At 55.9% G+C, this 11,031-nt stretch overlaps 1 long non-coding RNA gene across 1 annotated transcript; it reads left to right on the plus strand.

The window, feature by feature from the left end:
• The first annotated feature begins 177 nt into the window (after positions 1-177).
• LOC139079763 (uncharacterized) lies at positions 178-6,946 on the plus strand. Its single transcript, XR_011533695.1, has 3 exons — positions 178-430; positions 2,177-2,471; positions 3,336-6,946. It is a non-coding gene; the product is annotated as an uncharacterized lncRNA (long non-coding RNA).
• Positions 6,947-11,031: the final 4,085 nt, after the last annotated feature.

An 11,031-nucleotide genomic window follows, 5' to 3' on the forward strand; every position in this document is an offset into this window, starting at 1 on the left:
CCCTGTCTTGTGCAAGCCCCTCATTTTCCAACCAGGGAGTCCAAATCCCAAGAAGGTGCAACCCAGAGCTGGCCTGGCCCCTCAGCAGGAGGGCTGTCTGCTTCAGGGGCAGGTGCAGGACCTCAGGGTGCGGGGGTAGGGGTGGGGGGGCGGGTCTGGCAGCAGGATGAAGCTCAGAGCCACTGGGCGGGAGCAGTTAACAGTTAAGGAGAAGGGAGACGGCTTGTGGCTCCATCGAAGCAGGCCCCCCTCTAGGCAGTAGGAAGGCAGCCCCAGCAAGCTGCGAGCCCAGAGCAGGCCCCTCTCCTTCTGGCCCCCTCCCACCTCCCCTCTGCATCCCCTCCTTCTTTCCCCTCTTCCTCTCATCTCCCAACCTGCGCAGCCTTCCTCAGCTTTGGTTGGAGAACAGGCAGAGACCCACCCTGGCCAGGTGTGTGCGTGCGTGCATGTGTGTGCATGTGTTTATTGTGCTGTGTGTTTTGTGTGACTTTGTGCACAGGCCTGCATGTGTGTATTGTGCCTGTGCACACGTGCATGTGCCTTTGTGCTCATGTGCATGTGTGTGTGCATGTGTGTATCGTGCTGTGTTTTGTGTGCATTTGTGCACACGCATGTACGTGTGTATTGTATGTGTGCACACGTGCGTGTGTATGTGCACATGTGCATGTGTGTGTGTGCCCATGCATGCGGCGTGCAGGCGCGGAGGGGGTGGTGAGGCTCGGCAGGGGATTTAAAGCTGCTTTCGCGGCTGCCGGCGTGAGCACTCCTGATAAACAGCCCGGGAGCCCGGAGCAGAAGCTGCCGGCGGCGGGAGGCTGCGTATCAGAGCTCCTGGCAGGCTCGCAAAAAGCTGTCCCCGGCCCGCACGCTCTATCAGCCCACGGAGGGAGGGCCGGGGAGGGGGGAGGGAAAAAGTATTTGCTCCAGCCCTTAATCACGGAATTTGAAATCCCAGCGAGTCGGTGCCATTTATTTTCAGAGGCTGTCAAGGCTGCTTTCGGCATTTAAAAGAAAGGAGGATGAAAAACATTTGCATTTCTCCCCCTCTCCCGCCTGCCTGCTCGCTCTGTTCCCTCCTGCTCTCGCCCTCGCTCTCCGCTCACCTCGCAGCGAGCTGGGGCTGTGTGTTGGGGAAGGAACGCCACAGAGAGGTTTTTCAAGGCGCTTTGGGCACCAGCCCGGGTGGGGGGCTGCCGCAGCCAGAGGCAAGGGTGACAGCGGGATTCTGGGGTTAGGGTCCCAAGTCTGGTTGACGGGGGATCTAAGGGGCAGAGGGATGTGGGTGGGGAGCCAGGCTTGGCCAAGGCTGCTGGATAGGGGGTGCTGGGGGCCGTCTGTGGAGCTCTCCTCCGTCACCCCAGACATGAGCGCGGGTCCCCAAATTTGCCCCAGCCCCGGGGGACCCCACCAGCTCTTCCTGGCTTCCACAGTGGAAGTCTAGGATGACTCAGCTGCATGGGAAGCTGACACCCCCAGGGCAGCCCCCTCCATGTGCAGATAGGGAAACTGAGGCCTGGAAACCGAGAATGACATGGCCAAGGTCACACCCTGGCAGAACTAGGACAAAGAGGGAGGTTAACGAGGTATCAAGCACGTCTCAATGACAAGTGCCGTGCGGACATCAAGGACGGGGCGCTCTGGACAGTGCTGGACGCCAGGCCCAGAGCTAGGCACGGAGGACTTTGCAATCAGAGGGACCAGGGCTCAAACCCTGGCCATGACGCTTTCCAGCACGGCGACCTTGGCCACTGTCCTCTCTCCCACCTCAGATAGGGCCCATGGTACCTCCTGCGAGGAGCAAATCAATGTGTGCGCTGCCCTGGGCACATGGGGAGGTGGCTCCCTCACCAGGCTCCATCTGCATCCCCCGCAACAACTTTTCTTGTCTGGTGTATCTGTTGCTTCTTGGGGACGACTCGGGCTCAGTGGGTGGGTGATTCTGTCCCTGAAGAGGTTCTGTGGCTGGGGCACGGACCCCCAGGGCGAGGCCGGGTCTGCTCTCCAGGGCCCCTCTCACTGGTAACATGAGAAAACCCACAGAACCACTGTCGGGGTCCCGTGAGTTGCCGGGTGGGAAGCTGTTGGCAGAGCCCCGAGCGCTTGGCGGTGCCCCCACCCCCTCGCTGCCGTGATTGCTTTCATCTCTGTGATTGTTGCCCCCTGCCCCACTCCACAGACCCCAGGCTTCTCGAGGCCGGGTCCCTGCAGTGCCTCTCAGAATGCCTCCTGGTCCCAACTCGAGGAAGTGTTGCGAAAACACGGGGCAGTGCCTTCGCTTGGGGAGACAGGAGGAAAGACATCGGGGAGGAGACAAGAGCCCCGGGTCCTGAGGTCGACGCCGCCCACTTTGCCTGACGGGAGGCTGGGAAGCAAGTTCTCGTATCTTTTGCAGAGGCTCAGAGGCCCCCCCACCACCATTGGCTTATTTTTTTTTAAATTTCAAAGACGAGATGTCTTCACTGTGACTGAAGGTAAAGAATATAGTAAAATGGTCTCCCTCCCAATTCCCCTCGATTCGACTTCCCAGATAATCGGTGTCAAGAGTTTAGTATGAAGTCTTTCGGGTTTTTCTGTCAATACGGGTAATGCTACACATCCTGCTGGGCTGTTTATTCTCTCTTACACGTTGTGGTCTCCTTTCCGAGTCTGGATGCGTAGTGGCCCCTCACTCATTCTCATGGCTGCTTAGTACTCCCTGAGGCACACGTATTTGCGTGTGGTTATCCAATCCCCAATGGATGGGCACAGAGGTTGCTTCCAGTCTTGCCCTCTCAGGGCTGCAGAGAGTGGGCTGGCCTTCTACCGCAGGCGCTGTCATTGGCATCTGAGAGGCCGCTGTCCTGAGCGTGCACAGGCAGGAGGGGGCAGCCGTGGGGGCTCCATCCCCTTCCACAGGGAGAGGCTAGTTTGGGCCCTGCTCAGCCCAGGGCTGGGGGGGTGAGGCGAACGGCCCTAGGGAAAGCAGGGCCCCAGGGTCCCAGCCCTCGTCCCCACAGGGGAAGGAAGCCTCTCACCAGGCCACCTGGGGATGTCGAGGCCTGGGGACAAGACTCAGTCTGGACTCCCTGAGGAGGTGGGCAGGCCTGGGTTCCAAAGGTGGAGGGCGTGCCAGGGGCAAGCTCCGTCCTCTTGTCCTTCCGCACCCTCTCTGCCCCCCAGTGCCCTGCCTCCCGCTCCCCTCCAGACTGCCTCTGAGAACCTGAGGCGACCCCAACCTCACGCCCACAGACGGAGCCTAAATCAGCCGGGGGCGGGGGTTGGGGGATAGGGGCGCCCGGAGCTCCATCTGCAGCGAGGTGGGGCTCTCGTTCTCGATTTTGTTGTTTGTGCTTCAGAGGGAACGGTCACAGTGTAGCTTTGGAGACAGGCTGACCCGTGTTCAATGACAGCTCCGTCGACTCCAAGCTCCAAGTCCACGGAGCCTCAGTTTCCCCGTCGTTACAGTGGGGACAACACCAGGGAGGACGCGAGGACCCAGTGGGGCGTCCACACAGTCTCCAGGGGCTTCCTGACCCACAGCAAGGTCTCGGGGACGGCTCACTGTTGTCGGCATTGCTTTTAATATTATTCCTAATAATGACGTTTCCCAAAATCTGAAGTCAAAAAAAGGCCTTCTCTGAGTTGAGTGTCAAAACCGAGAAAAAGTCTGTGGTGGTGGAGTGTGTGTGTGTGTGTGTGTGTGTGTGTGTGTGTGTGTATATGTTGTATTTGTGTGTGGCATGTGTGTTCTGTCTGGAGAGGTATGAATGTAATGTGTGTGCAGCATATGTGAACGTGCGTGTGTGTGCCTGTGCGTGTGTGTGTGTGTCCTATGCATGTCCAAGTGTCCTTACGCCGTCCTTTTGCACAGCCATCTGCCCCGTGCATGGTACTCTCTCCTGCTATCTCGGGCCCCCAGACTCTGTCCTTCTCCCCAAGAATCGCTGTCACACCTACAATTTCCCCGTCACCGAAGGACAGGCCTGCTGACCTAGGCGGCCTGGGAAGGCCCAGGGACAACCCTGAGGAGCAGAAGAGACCTCATTCTCTAACCACTTCCCCACCAGGCCACCCACAGCCTCCTCGAATGCAGGTCTTCGTGGCCTCGTGTTCAGGCCTCACTGACGCCGTCCTCAATCGGGTTTGCATGTTGAGCGCATGACCACTGGCTGTGGGCAGCCACTTAACCTCTCTGGGCCTCAGCTTCCCCAGCTGTGAAACAAGGATAATAATAACAAGGTCATGTGATTGTTGAAGTTCTTCCTTCGCTCCCCCCAGACAAACAACAAACAGACCGGAAAGCGCTCAGCCCCCGGGGGACTTATGGCAGGAGGAGCTTGCGCACCCGCCGGCTTCTGGGACGGAGCGGGACTATCCCTTCCTCCAAGAGGAGCTGCACTTACTTACTGATGGAGACCCCGCCCTCTCTGGGCCCGTGTCCTGAGCCCTGCGTGGCTCGGGCAGAATTCCTGGGGTCTCAGTGCCGGGCGGGCGAGGCCAAGCTGAGCTGAGGGGTGGGGTGTGGGCTCCCCCAGGAGCTGGCTCTTCCAACACCTTGACAGGGGGTGCGGCTGGCTTGCGACTCCCCAGCCCAACTGAGAACATTGCCACGGCCGACAGCTGTGTGGGCGCCCACGGGCCACACCCACGGCCAGCCCTTCCTCACCCAGCCGTTTCTCACCCCGGCTACTGAGAAAAGATGTACTAGGAATAAGACCTGATAGGTGTAGCCCCTTGGAGCTTTTCGAAGTATGTGCATAGATCTTATTTATAATACCAGATAATGAACAGTCTCCCCCGCTCCTGAAGCCTCATCTTTCTTATCTATAAGATGGGGCTATGAGGACTCATCCAGCCGAAGATGTGAAGTTGCTGGCGCCAAGCCCCACACGTGGCACATCCTAACAGTGTGACCTATGGTGGCAGATGGGGCATTGTCCGAGCAGTCCCCTGCCCCAGGAGGTCATCCCTCGCTGCCCCATGGTCCCTGCAGGCAGAGCAGACCTCCACGCCCACCGACGGCAGGCTCAGCCTTGTGACTTGCTCTGACCAAGGAAATGTGAGCAGAGCAACCACATGCCCGCAACCAGCAGGAGCTCTAAAAGCCGTCCTGTGGTTGTGCCAGTTCTCTGGCTCTTTACTCCCTGATTGACACACTCTAGATAGAGGCTGCCCCTTCAGCCTGGACCCCATGATGAAGATGGCAGGCAAAGAGCAGTGGGGCAGAGGGAAAGCACACAGCAGCCAACATTAAACCTGAGTGAAAATAGAGCTTGGCCATGGTAATCTGCTGATGTTTGGGGATGTTTGTTATGCAGCATAACCCAGCAGAATCTGACCAGTACAGATATTGGTGCCTAGAAGTCATGGCCGCAACAAAAACAAATATGTACCATTGGCTCTAGGAGCAGGTAACAGGGGACAAGGAAACACTCACTGAAGGCAGGAAAGGTGGTGACCCATGTTATACACGGGGAAACATTCGGAAAGATCCTTGCGTGCAGTAAGTTGTAAAGCTGATGCTGGACTGCACTTGTGGCTCTGGCTGAAGGGCCTGGGAGAGCAAAATGTCCAGCATGTCTTGGATGCTGTCTGCTGCATGTCATGGCCTGAATCATGTCCCCTCAAATTCCTGTGTTGAATTGAGTTGAATTCCTACAGAACGTGACTGTATTTGGAGACCGGGTCTTTAAAGAGGTGACTAAGGGAAAATGAGGTCATCAGGTGGGCCCCCATCCTTATAGGAAGAGGAGATTTTCACACGCACTTGTGCAGACAGAGGGCAAGGTGAAGACACGGAGAAGACGGTCACCTCCCGGCCGGGAGAGAGGCCTGGGACAGCTCCTTCCTTCACAGCCTGCTGACACCTTGGCTTCAGCCTTCCCGCCTCCAGAACTGTGAGCAAGAAATTTCTGTTGTGCTCCGTTACAGCAGCCTAGCAAGCTGCATTTCACAAGACACCACTGGAAAGAGATGTGCTCCGGAAGGAATTAGCCCGTTTGCAAGCAGGGATGGGAGAGAAAGAGAAAACCCAGAAGTTCTAGACTTGCAAGGTTGAAAAATGCAACTATTTCTCATCTCTATCCAATGAAAGAGAAAGGAAGCAGAGCCCCGGGGGCCCAGCGTTGAGGGCTCAGAGCCCATGGGAGGATGCAGAGACGCTGTCACAGAAGGAGGCCCTCAGCCTTCAGGAGCTCAGCCTGGGCATAAGGACCCCGTCCTCCAGTGGAAAAGGGTGCGATACCCCCACTCCCACCCGAGCGGTTCGTCTTCCAGACAACCTAGAGGGAGGACCCAGGGCATTTTTGGAAAAGTCTGCTCTTGGCATGACAAGTGGGCAAAACAGAGCCAGTCCCGGCCCCTCTGGCAGTTAGTTGATTCTGCAAAATTCGAGTTACAAATGACATTTTAGTAACACTTCTGACACATTGGCATTTGGAACATGTGATATGAACTTGGAGCAGATAGGAGTTTTAAATTTAACGATGTCTGTGTCCCCAGAAATGTATTGTTTGAGATGTCTAGTTGTGAATTTCAAATTTTCTGTAGGGACCGTTCGAAATGGGTAATCCACAAATAGTCAATAAAGAACATTGCAGACTTCAGACAAAAGAATAATAAACCTGAGAAGTGCTCTGTGTGATAGAGCCCAGCTGAGACTCAGTCTCGGGTACGATCACATCCGGGTGAGGCCTTCAGCCCCTTTGTTAAAACCTCCGGCAAGCTCAGGGCACCCGCGAGGAAGTCTAGAGTTTCGCGTCTAGAAAAAGTTGGCCGTGTCTTTGGCATAAGCAGCTCAGTGGAAACAAATAGAGAAAAAGTTAACGAAGTTCTGAAGACGGTTGACTGTCAAAAGAGCACCAGCCTGGACTAAGAGGGGCCGTGACTGTTCATGACTTAAGACCACGTTGGGCTCCAACGGGGAGAAAGCTGCTTGGCTCCAAAGGAGGGCTCTTGGGGCCTCATGTGATGTGGCCAAGGAGGTGATGGGAAAGGACGTCCACCCAGCAGGTAACCCAAGGCTCGCTGAGAACAGGGGACTGGGGCCAGTTGGCAGGGAGCACAGTGGGGCCTAATTGAAGAGTTTCCTTCCCCTGGGGGGCGGGGGGCCTCACAGGGACCACCCAGCGGGACTCAGAATTGCTGTGCACAGAGCCTGCAGCTTGCCTCCCCTTGTGCCACCTCCTAGAGGAGAGCGTCTGCGGATTATCCTGTTCTTGTTCTGCCGCTGGGCCACCATAACAAAATAGCACAGGCTGGGGGCTTAAACAACAGAGATTTCTTCTCTCACAGTTCTGGAGGCTGGAGCTCCCAGATTAAGATATGGACAGGGTCGGTTCCTTCTGAGGCCTCTCTCCTTGGCTCGTGTGCAGGCGCACATGTCGGTGACTCTGTGTGTGTCCCTCTTCTTATAAGACACCCGCCATATTGGATTAAGGCCCACCTTATGGCCTCGTTCTAACCTAATTATCTCTTGTAAGACCCTGTCTCCAAATGCAGTTGCATCCTGAGGTCCTAGTGGTGGGGACTTCAGCATACAAATTTAGGGGGGACACGGTTCAGCCATCATTATCCCCATTTTATTGAAGAGGAAACTGAGGCACAGGGCAGGTTAAATCTGAGCTTCTCAAACCATCTGTGGTGAAGATTCAGTAAAACTCACAGTCACAACTGGATGTGCGCAGTCACAATAGGACGAGTGCACAGGCACAACCAGGTGTGCGCAGTCACAATAGGACGAGCGCACAGGCACAACCAGGTGTGCACAGTCACAACAGGACGAGTGCACGGGCACAACCAGGTGTGCGCAGTCACAACAGGACGAGTGCATGGGCACAACCAGGTGTGCACAGTCACAATAGGACGAGCACACAGGAACAACCAGGTGTGTGCAGTCACAATAGGACGAGTGCACAGGCACAACCAGGTGTGCACAGTCACAATAGGACGAGCGCACAGGCACAACCAGGTGTGCGCAGTCACAATAGGACGAGCGCACAGGCACAACCAGGTGTGCGCAGTCACAATAGGACGAGCGCACAGGCACAACCAGGTGTGCACAGTCACAATAGGACGAGCGCACAGGAACAACCAGGTGTGCACAGTCACAATAGGACGAGTGCACGGGCACAACCAGGTGTGCGCAGTCACAATAGGATGAGCGCACAGGAACAACCAGGTGTGCGCAGTCACAACAGGACGAGTGCACGGGCACAACCAGGTGTGCACAGTCACAATAGGATGAGTGCACGGGCACAACCAGGTGTGCACAGTCACAACAGGACGAGTGCACAGGCACAACCAGGTGTGCACAGTCACAACAGGACGAGTGCACGGGCACAACCAGGTGTGGACAGTCACAATAGGACGAGTGCACGGGCACAACCAGGTGTGCACAGTCACAATAGGACGAGCGCACAGGCACAACCAGGTGTGCACAGTCACAACAGGACGAGTGCACGGGCACAACCAGGTGTGCGCAGTCACAACAGGACGAGTGCACGGGCACAACCAGGTGTGCACAGTCACAACAGGACGAGTGCACGGGCACAACCAGGTGTGCACAGTCACAATAGGACGAGTGCACGGGCACAACCAGGTGTGGACAGTCACAATAGGACGAGTGCACAGGCACAACCAGGTGTGCACAGTCACAACAGGACGAGTGCACGGGCACAACCAGGTGTGGACAGTCACAATAGGACGAGCGCACAGGAACAAGCAGGTGTGGACAGTCACAATAGGACGAGCGCACAGGCACAACCAGGTGTGTGCAGTCACAATAGGACGAGTGCACAGGCACAACCAGGTGTGCGCAGTCACAATAGGACGAGCGCACAGGCACAACCAGGTGTGCGCAGTCACAATAGGACGAGTGCACAGGCACAGTGGGTGTATGCAGTGCCAAACTGCTATGAATGCTTCTAAACTCTTCTCGGCTTCTGTGCATCTCTTATCACGTCAACAGACAACACCTGGACCAGCACCAGCTTGTGGACCACATGGATCCACAGGATCAAGTGGCTTGCGGAAGGCCACACAGCTGGTGAGTGATGGGGCCAGGATCTGGACCCGAGTCTGGGGTCTTGACCACTTCCTCTGCCCGGAGGAGGGAGGGAGAAGGGTTTGGCCGTTGGGTATAGTTCGTAATAAACATCTGAGGAAGAAGGGAGAGAACAGAGTGGCAGAAGTGCCCATAGGCAGGTGTCAGAACCATTCAGGATTTGGGGTATGTGCAAAAAGCCAGAGCATCTATGGGGAGAAAAACAGGCTGCTAAGAGCTATTGCTGCAGGATGTGAATTAGACCCCTCTGAGGGGCTTTGGAAGACAAGTAAGTTCAGAAAACTCATTTAAATTCCTTTGGCTGCTGGCCTGTCACGTCGCTCAAGGCAGAGACTGTGCGACTTTGAGGGCTACGTGGAACCCTGGCTTTTATCCGGGTTACACCGGTGTTAGCTGAGGTTTCTACACACGTATTTCCACCCTCAAAGAATTGAAAACACCACTAAATTGTTACCTACCGAAGGTTCAATGGATACTTTTGGAATTAACGAATAATGAGTAAACAGGTAAATGCTCAGACACAAAGTCATTCTTACCCATCTGTTGTGTGCCCGACTCTAAGCAAAAACGCCGGCTATGGGGGACCAGGAGGGACTCCACCCCTCCGAGTGTCAAAAGTGGTCATCGTTAAGTGACAAGACTGAAAGTGGGTTTATCTTCTTCATCGAGCTTATCTGTATTTTCCAGAATATCTACAATAAGCATGTTGTACTCTCGTAGTGAGAGTGAGGTTATTTGGGGGGAAATAGTCCCTATGTTAACTTGGCCTGCAGTTCAGTTGAAGAGTATACGGTCGGCTCACTGAGAGCATGGACTCTGACTGCTGGAAGGTGCTCAGTGTACGTTGCAGTCACGCACTGGAAGCAGGAAGATCCTTTCCGTGGAGGGCCCTTTTCTTCATCTATTTCTTTACCTCTTGCCCCTGTCCTTAGTCTGTGGGCTCACGTGGACAAGGCCAGGCTGCGTGGACTGACACCTTGCTCCTAGTGTGGGGTCTGTAACAGCCACGGTTGGCCCCCCGTGTGGATGGCAAAGGCGGTTTCTACCTGTGTGGTGTAAGTTTCCTTCCCGCCCTCTGAAAACCTGGTCTGTTCAGTTTCCAGGGGGACCAGAGATGGGGACAGGCAGACAATGCCACCTGGGGACATGGGAGCACCGAGAGCAGGGTCTGCAGCTTGCGTCACAGTCCCAGAGCCTCCAGGCTGAGCCAGCAGTCAGGGGGCCCGTCCCCTCCCTCTCCTCATTTCTATCACCTGGCTGGTCCCTCGGGGCAGAGTGCAGGGGCCAGGGCCACAGCTCTGACTTTTCTCCTCCTTCCCCTCCCTGCTCCTGTCTCTCCTCTTTCTGGCTGCCTCAGCTCCCGCTCAAGGTCAGGGAACAAACAGATAAACCCTCTCCCCGGAGCCCGCACGGAGCGGACGCCTCCAGCTAGAATCTGATTCTGAGTCAGGGCCAGGGCGCTCTTTCCTGTGACTGTGAAGACAGGAAGGAAATTTTTTGTAGCCATAAAATCAGTAAAAATGTCTTGTAGGCAGAGAAGAGGCCAGGCGGGTGGCTTTGGTTGAAGGCACAGACAACAGATGGAAACGGTCCGATCTGGGCAGGGAGGGTCTGGGGGTAAACTCTGACGTTCTCGTAGCTATTAGCAACATCTTCTTTTACCCGAGGGCCAGCCAGGTGCTGGCTGTGGCATGGAGAACAGGGACTGGCTCCCCGGACCGCTGAGACCGGCTGTGGGGTCTGGGGTAGTTGAGTGTGGGGGTAGCAGCGAGTTGAAGACTCAGGATGTTTCTAGGCTTTTGGCCAAGATGGCCCAGAGGCTGGAGCCAGGACCAAAGGTTTGGACACTCCCTATGGACAGCACTGAACTCGACGGATCTCATGTCTTAGAGGGACAAACCTGGAGCCCAGAGAAGTCAGCATCGGCCAACCTGGGAAGGAGCTCATAGGCAAGGACAGGGACCTAGGACTTTGTCCGAAGGGCAATG

The sequence above is a fragment of the Equus przewalskii genome, chromosome 26 (genome assembly GCF_037783145.1).
Source record: "Equus przewalskii isolate Varuska chromosome 26, EquPr2, whole genome shotgun sequence".
Lineage (NCBI taxonomy): Eukaryota > Metazoa > Chordata > Mammalia > Perissodactyla > Equidae > Equus > Equus przewalskii.